This window comes from Oncorhynchus gorbuscha, linkage group LG11 (assembly GCF_021184085.1).
Source record: "Oncorhynchus gorbuscha isolate QuinsamMale2020 ecotype Even-year linkage group LG11, OgorEven_v1.0, whole genome shotgun sequence".
In the NCBI taxonomy this organism is placed as follows: domain Eukaryota; kingdom Metazoa; phylum Chordata; class Actinopteri; order Salmoniformes; family Salmonidae; genus Oncorhynchus; species Oncorhynchus gorbuscha.
In genome coordinates, this window is record NC_060183.1 from 74,259,545 (window position 1) to 74,269,297 (window position 9,753).

A 9,753-nucleotide genomic window follows, 5' to 3' on the forward strand; every position below is an offset into this window, starting at 1 on the left:
TTGCTCGATGGGCCCCGTCGCTCCAATCGTCCCCTCGGGGCCTTGAAGTTGGATCACTGTCTGGCGCCCGGGAGCGACGCAGGGATCTGAGCGGTGCTTATCACTATGCTCCCCTCTCCCCCGCCTCCCCCATCACCCACACCGCCCCAGCCTCCCACCATCACCCACATCGCCCCTGCCTCCCCCCATCACCCACACCGCCCGCAACAGGCATATTATGAAAATATCTGTCACATGTGAGTCGATGGGCGCCTCCTCCACCCCATTGCCCTTTCACTAAGAATCAGGGACCAAGGCATGTGACGTGAAACTTGGACGAGGCTCAATGTCCCGTCAACCGGCAATTACTCTGAGAGAAGGAGGGGGGGGGGGCAGCCTGGTGGGGTCTTTCCCTCTCTCCTACTCTTCATCAACTCCTCATCCTCTTCCCAAGTAAGCTAACATGTTGTACGAAACATGTCTGTCAGTGTGTCTAGCAAAAACATGGGGGATATTCAAATGGAGGATAATGCCAAAGTTTGAAGTTTCCAGGTTTCATAAAATGGCAAGGCAAACTTTTTGCTATACTCATCTTGGAGCAACCAAAATATTAGTTCACTCAACCCCAAGGTGACATTCCCTATTTAGACTGTGGTGTAATTCCAACCAGCAAATGGTTTGTTTTGTTTGTGGGCACTTCACTGTTGATATTGTCCCCAACACCGATTACTTTGGTCAATTCTTGGGTGTAGACCAAATAACAGACACTCAATCATGGATTTCCATGCAAGGATGTTTGAAGCCACTACACTTTAGAGTAACTTTGATTAGTAAATATATGTGTCATAGTAACACAGTGTAGAGCAGCTGGCCCAAAATCCAAGCACCATACCGCCTTTATAATTGAGGGATAAACTTTGTTTATTTTGCTCTAGTTATCTCCAATCAACACCAAAATAAATGCGGTCGCATTGCTTGGTTTTACGAGGTGGCAGTGGATATTAAGAAGATGTGTTCTGTTTTAGTCTTGGTTTCTGGTCATTTCTTTGGTTTATCCTGTGTAAACAATTACATGGGAAAATATAAGGCTGACGAGTTGCTATGAGATTTGGCAGCGAGGGACTTCTCTGAATTTACAAAACAACTCAGTAATCAGATCATTATATGGTGTGTTAATGGAAGCCTATGGTCTGTTAAAGAATAAATGAATAGAGGAATGGTTCCCCATCCTCCATATGGATCTTAAAAGGGCCAACAAACATGTATCTCCCAGGGACAAACATGTATCTCCAAGGGACAAACATGTATCTCCCAGGGACAAACATGTATCTCCAAGGGACAAACATGTATCTCCCAGGGACAAACATGTATCTCCCAGGGACAAACATGTATCTCCCAGGGACAAACATGTATCTCCCAGGGACAAACATGTATCTCCCAGGGACAAACATGTATCTCCCAGGGACAAACATGTATCTCCCAGGGACAAACATGTATCTCCCAGGGACAAACATGTATCTCCCAGGGACAAACATGTATCTCCCAGGGACAAACATGTATCTCCCAGGGACAAACATGTATCTCCCAGGGACAAACATGTATCTCCCAGGGACAAACATGTATCTCCCAGGGAAAAACATGTATCTCCCAGGGACAAACATGTATCTCCCAGGGACAAACATGTATCTCCCAGTGACAAACATGTATCTCCCAGGGACAAACATGTATCTCCAAGGGACAAACATGTATCTCCCAGGGAAAAACATGTATCTCCCAGGGACAAACATGCATCTCCCAGGGATAAACATGTATCTCCCAGTAACAAACATGTATCTCCCAGTAACAAACATGTATCTCCCAGTGACAAACATGTATCTCCCAGTGACAAACATGTATCTCCCAGGGACAAACATGTATCTCCCAGGGACAAACATGTATCTCACAGGGACAAACATGTATCTCCCAGTGACAAACATGTATCTCCCAGGGACAAACATGTATCTCCCAGTAACAAACATGTATCTCCCATTGACAAACATGTATCTCCCAGTAACAAACATGTATCTCCCAGTGACAAACATGTATCTCCCAGTAACAAACATGTATCTCGCAGTGACAAACATGTATCTCCCAGTGACAAACATGCATCTCCCAGTGACAAACATGTATCTCCCAGTGACAAACATGTATCTCCCAGGGACAAACATGTATATTCCAGGGACAAACATGTATCGCCCAGTGACAAACATGTATCTCCCAGGGACAAACATGTATCTCCCAGGGACAAACATGTATCTCCCAGGGACAAACATGTATCTCCCAGTGACAAAAATGCATCTCCCAGGGACAAGCATATATCTCCCAGGGACAAACATGTATCTCCCAGGGACAAACATGTACCTCCAGGGACAAACATGTATCTCCCAGTAACAAACATGTATCTCCCAGGGACAAACATGTATCTCCCAGGGACAAACATGTATCTCCCAGGGACAAACATGTATCTCCCTGGGACAAACATGTATCTCCCAGGGACAAACATGTATCTCCCAGGGACAAACATGTATCTCCCTGGGACAAACATGTATCTCCCTGGGACAAACATGTATCTCCCAGGGACAAACATGTATCTCCCAGGGACAAACATGTATCTCCCAGGGACAAACATGTATCTCCCAGGGACAAACATGTATCTCCCAGGGACAAACATGTATCTCCCTGGGACAAACATGTATCTCCCAGGGACAAACATGTGTCTCCCAGTAACAAACATGTATCTCCCAGGGACAAACATGTATCTCCCAGGGACAAACATGTACCTCCCAGGGACAAAAATGCATCTCCCAGGGACAAACATATATCTCCCAGGGACAAACATGTATCTCCCAGGGACAAACATGTACCTCCAGGGACAAACATGTATCTCCCAGTAACAAACATGTATCTCCCAGGGACAAACATGTATCTCCCAGGGACAAACATGTATCTCCCAGTGACAAACATGTATCTCCCAGTGACAAACATGTATCCCCCAGGGACAAACATGTATCTCCCAGGGACAAACATGTATATCCCAGTAACAAACATGTGTCTCCCAGTAACAAACATGTATCTCCCAATGACACACATGTACCTCCCAGGGAAAAACATGTATCTCCCAGGGACAAACATGTATCTCCCAGGGACAAACATGTATCTACCAGTAACAAACATGTATCTCCCAGTGACAAACATGTACCTCCCAGGGAAAAACATGTATCTCCAAGGGACAAACATGCATGTCCCAGGGACAAACATGTATCTCCCAGGCACAAACATGTATCTCCCAGTGACAAACATGTATCTCCCAGGGACAAACATGTATCTCCCAGGGACAAACATGTATCTCCCAGGGACAAACATGTACCTCCCAGGGAAAAACATGTATCTCCCAGGGACAAACATACATCTCCCAGGGACAAACATGTATCTCCCAGTAACAAACATGTATCTCCCAGTAACAAACATGTATCTCCCAGTGACAAACATGTACCTCCCAGGGAAAAACATGTATCTCCAAGGGACAAACATGCATCTCCCAGGGACAAACATGTATCTCCCAGGGACAAACATGTATCTCACAGGGACAAACATGTATCTCCCAGTGACAAACATGTATCTCCCAGTGACAAACATGTATCTCCCAGTAACAAACATGTATCTCCCAGTGACAAACATGTATCTCTCAGTAACAAACATGTATCTCCCATTGACAAACATGTATCTCCCAGTGGCAAACATGTATCTCCCAGTGACAAACATGTATCTCCCAGTGACAAACATGTATCTCCCAGTGACAAACATGTATCTCCCATTGACAAACATGTATCTCCCAGGGACAAACATGTATCTACCAGTAACAAACATGTATCTCCCAGTAACAAACATGTATCTACCAGTAACAAACATGTATCTCCCAGTGACAAACATGTACCTCCCAGGGAAAAACATGTATCTCCAAGGGACAAACATGCATCTCCCAGGGACAAACATGTATCTCCCAGGGACAAACATGTATCTCCCAGGGACAAATATGTATCTCCCAGGGACAAACATGTACCTCCCAGGGAAAAACATGTATCTCCCAGGGACAAACATACATCTCCCAGGGACAAACATGTATCTCCCAGTAACAAACATGTATCTCCCAGTAACAAACATGTATTTCCCAGTGACAAACATGTACCTCCCAGGGAAAAACATGTATCTCCCAGGGACAAACATGTATCTCCCAGGGACAAACATGTATCTACCAGTAACAAACATGTATCTCCCAGTGACAAACATGTACCTCCCAGGGAAAAACATGTATCTCCAAGGGACAAACATGCATGTCCCAGGGACAAACATGTATCTCCCAGGCACAAACATGTATCTCCCAGTGACAAACATGTATCTCCCAGGGACAAACATGTATCTCCCAGGGACAAACATGTATCTCCCAGGGACAAACATGTACCTCCCAGGGAAAAACATGTATCTCCCAGGGACAAACATGTACCTCCCAGGGAAAAACATGTATCTCCCAGGGACAAACATACATCTCCCAGGGACAAACATGTATCTCCCAGTAACAAACATGTATCTCCCAGTAACAAACATGTATCTCCCAGTGACAAACATGTACCTCCCAGGGAAAAACATGTATCTCCAAGGGACAAACATGCATCTCCCAGGGACAAACATGTATCTCCCAGGGACAAACATGTATCTCACAGGGACAAACATGTATCTCCCAGTGACAAACATGTATCTCCCAGTGACAAACATGTATCTCCCAGTAACAAACATGTATCTCCCAGTGACAAACATGTATCTCTCAGTAACAAACATGTATCTCCCATTGACAAACATGTATCTCCCAGTGGCAAACATGTATCTCCCAGTGACAAACATGTATCTCCCAGTGACAAACATGTATCTCCCAGTGGCAAACATGTATCTCCCAGTGACAAACATGTATCTCCCAGGGACAAACATGTATATTCCATGGACAAACATGTATCTCCCAGGGACAAACATGTATCTCCCAGTGACAAACATGTATCTCCCAGTGACAAACATGTATCTCCCAGTGACAAACATGTATCTCCCAGGGACAAACATGTATCTCCCAGTGACAAACATGTATCTCACAGTAACAAACATGTATCTCCCAGTGACAAACATGTGTCTCCCAGGGACAAACATGTATCTCCCAGGGACAAACATGTATCTCCCAGTAACAAACATGTATCTCACAGTAACAAACATGTATCTCCAGGTGACAAACATGTATCTCCCAGGGACAAACATGTATCTCCCAGTAACAAACATGTATCTCCCAGTGACAAACATGTATCTCCCAGGGACAAACATGTATCTCCCAGGGACAAACATGTGTCTCCCAGTAACAAACATGTATCTCCCAGGGACAAACATGTATCTCCCAGGGACAAACATGTACCTCCCAGGGACAAACATGTATCTCCCAGTAACAAACATGTATCTCCCAGGGACAAACATGTATCTCCCAGTAACAAACATGTATCTACCAGTAACAAACATGTATCTCCCAGTGACAAACATGTACCTCCCAGGGAAAAACATGTATCTCCAAGGGACAAACATGCATCTCCCAGGGACAAACATGTATCTCCCAGGGACAAACATGTATCTCCCAGGGACAAACATGTATCTCCCAGGGACAAACATGTACCTCCCAGGGAAAAATATGTATCTCCCAGGGACAAACATACATCTCCCAGGGACAAACATGTATCTCCCAGTAACAAACATGTATCTCCCAGTAACAAACATGTATCTCCCAGTGACAAACATGTACCTCCCAGGGAAAAACATGTATCTCCAAGGGACAAACATGCATCTCCCAGGGACAAACATGTATCTCCCAGGGACAAACATGTATCTCCCAGTGACAAACATGTATCTCCCAGGGACAAACATGTATCTCCCAGGGACAAACATGTATCTCACAGGGACAAACATGTATCTCCCAGTGACAAACATGTATCTCCCAAGGGACAAACATGCATCTCCCAGGGACAAACATGTATCTCCCAGGGACAAACATGTATCTCACAGGGACAAACATGTATCTCCCAGTGACAAACATGTATCTCCCAGTGACAAACATGTATCTCCCAGTAACAAACATGTATCTCCCAGTGACAAACATGTATCTCTCAGTAACAAACATGTATCTCCCATTGACAAACATGTATCTCCCAGGGACAAACATGTATCTCCCAGTGACAAACATGTATCTCCCAGTGACGAACATGTATCCCCCAGGGACAAACATGTATCTCCCAGGGACAAACATGTATATCCCAGTAACAAACATGTAGCTCCCAGTAACAAACATGTATCTCCCAGTGACAAACATGTACCTCCCAGGGAAAAACATGTATCTCCCAGGGACAAACATGTATCTCCCAGGGACAAACATGTATCTCCCAGGGACAAACATGTATCTCCCAGTAACAAACATGTATCTCCCAGGGACAAACATGTATCTCCCAGGGACAAACATGTATCTCACAGGGACAAACATGTATCTCCCAGTGACAAACATGTATCTCCCAGGTACAAACATGTATCTCCCAGTAACAAACATGTATCTCCCAGTAACAAACATGTATCTCCCAGTGACAAACATGTACCTCCCAGGGAAAAACATGTATCTCCCAGGGACAAACATGTATCTCCCAGTAACAAACATGTATCTACCAGTAACAAACATGTATCTCCCAGTGACAAACATGTACCTCCCAGGGAAAAACATGTATCTCCAAGGGACAAACATGCATCTCCCAGGGACAAACATGTATCTCCCAGGGACAAACATGTATCTCCCAGGGACAAACATGTATCTCCCAGGGACAAACATGTACCTCCCAGGGAAAAATATGTATCTCCCAGGGACAAACATACATCTCCCAGGGACAAACATGTATCTCCCAGTAACAAACATGTATCTCCCAGTAACAAACATGTATCTCCCAGTGACAAACATGTACCTCCCAGGGAAAAACATGTATCTCCAAGGGACAAACATGCATCTCCCAGGGACAAACATGTATCTCCCAGGGACAAACATGTATCTCCCAGTGACAAACATGTATCTCCCAGGGACAAACATGTATCTCCCAGGGACAAACATGTATCTCACAGGGACAAACATGTATCTCCCAGTGACAAACATGTATCTCCCAAGGGACAAACATGCATCTCCCAGGGACAAACATGTATCTCCCAGGGACAAACATGTATCTCACAGGGACAAACATGTATCTCCCAGTGACAAACATGTATCTCCCAGTGACAAACATGTATCTCCCAGTAACAAACATGTATCTCCCAGTGACAAACATGTATCTCTCAGTAACAAACATGTATCTCCCATTGACAAACATGTATCTCCCAGTGGCAAACATGTATCTCCCAGTGACAAACATGTATCTCCCAGTGACAAACATGTATCTCCCAGTGGCAAACATGTATCTCCCAGTGACAAACATGTATCTCCCAGGGACAAACATGTATATTCCATGGACAAACATGTATCTCCCAGGGACAAACATGTATCTCCCAGTGACAAACATGTATCTCCCAGTGACAAACATGTATCTCCCAGTGACAAACATGTATCTCCCAGGGACAAACATGTATCTCCCAGTGACAAACATGTATCTCACAGTAACAAACATGTATCTCCCAGTGACAAACATGTGTCTCCCAGGGACAAACATGTATCTCCCAGGGACAAACATGTATCTCCCAGTAACAAACATGTATCTCACAGTAACAAACATGTATCTCCAGGTGACAAACATGTATCTCCCAGGGACAAACATGTATCTCCCAGTAACAAACATGTATCTCCCAGTGACAAACATGTATCTCCCAGGGACAAACATGTATCTCCCAGGGACAAACATGTGTCTCCCAGTAACAAACATGTATCTCCCAGGGACAAACATGTATCTCCCAGGGACAAACATGTACCTCCCAGGGACAAACATGTATCTCCCAGTAACAAACATGTATCTCCCAGGGACAAACATGTATCTCCCAGGGACAAACATGTATCTCCCAGTGACAAACATGTATCTCCCAGTGACGAACATGTATCCCCCAGGGACAAACATGTATCTCCCAGGGACAAACATGTATATCCCAGTAACAAACATGTAGCTCCCAGTAACAAACATGTATCTCCCAGTGACAAACATGTACCTCCCAGGGAAAAACATGTATCTCCCAGGGACAAACATGTATCTCCCAGGGACAAACATGTATCTCCCAGGGACAAACATCTATCTCCCAGTAACAAACATGTATCTCCCAGTAACAAACATGTATCTCCCAGTGACAAACATGTACCTCCCAGGGAAAAACATGTATCTCCCAGGGACAAACATGTATCTCCCAGTAACAAACATGTATCTACCAGTAACAAACATGTATCTCCCAGTGACAAACATGTACCTCCCAGGGAAAAACATGTATCTCCAAGGGACAAACATGCATCTCCCAGGGACAAACATGTATCTCCCAGGGACAAACATGTATCTCCCAGGGACAAACATGTATCTCCCAGGGACAAACATGTACCTCCCAGGGAAAAATATGTATCTCCCAGGGACAAACATACATCTCCCAGGGACAAACATGTATCTCCCAGTAACAAACATGTATCTCCCAGTAACAAACATGTATCTCCCAGTGACAAACATGTACCTCCCAGGGAAAAACATGTATCTCCAAGGGACAAACATGCATCTCCCAGGGACAAACATGTATCTCCCAGGGACAAACATGTATCTCCCAGTGACAAACATGTATCTCCCAGGGACAAACATGTATCTCCCAGGGACAAACATGTATCTCACAGGGACAAACATGTATCTCCCAGTGACAAACATGTATCTCCCAGGGACAAACATGTATCTCCCAGTGACAAACATGTATCTCCCAGTAACAAACATGTATCTCCCAGTGACAAACATGTATCTCTCAGTAACAAACATGTATCTCCCATTGACAAACATGTATCTCCCAGTAACAAACATGTATCTCCCAGTGACAAACATGTATCTCCCAGTGACAAACATGTATCTCCCAGTGGCAAACATGTATCTCCCAGTGACAAACATGTATCTCCCAGGGACAAACATGTATATTCCAGGGACAAACATGTATCTCCCAGTGACAAACATGTATCTCCCAGGGACAAACATATATCTCCCAGGGACAAACATGTATCTCCCAGGGACAAACATGTACCTCCAGGGACAAACATGTATCTCCCAGTAACAAACATGTATCTCCCAGTGACAAACATGTATCCCCCAGGGACAAACATGTATCTCCCAGGGACAAACATGTATATCCCAGTAACAAACATGTATCTCCCAGTAACAAACATGTATCTCCCAGTGACAAACATGTACCTCCCAGGGAAAAACATGTATCTCCCAGGGACAAACATGTATCTCCCAGGGACAAACATGTATCTCCCAGTAACAAACATGTATCTCCCAGGGACAAACATGTATCTCCCAGGGACAAACATGTATCTCACAGGGACAAACATGTATCTCCCAGGGACAAACATGTACCTCCCAGGGAAAAACATGTATCTCCCAGTGACAAACATGTATCTCCCAGTGACAAACATGTATCTCCCAGGGACAAACATGTATCTCACAGGGACAAACATGTATCTCC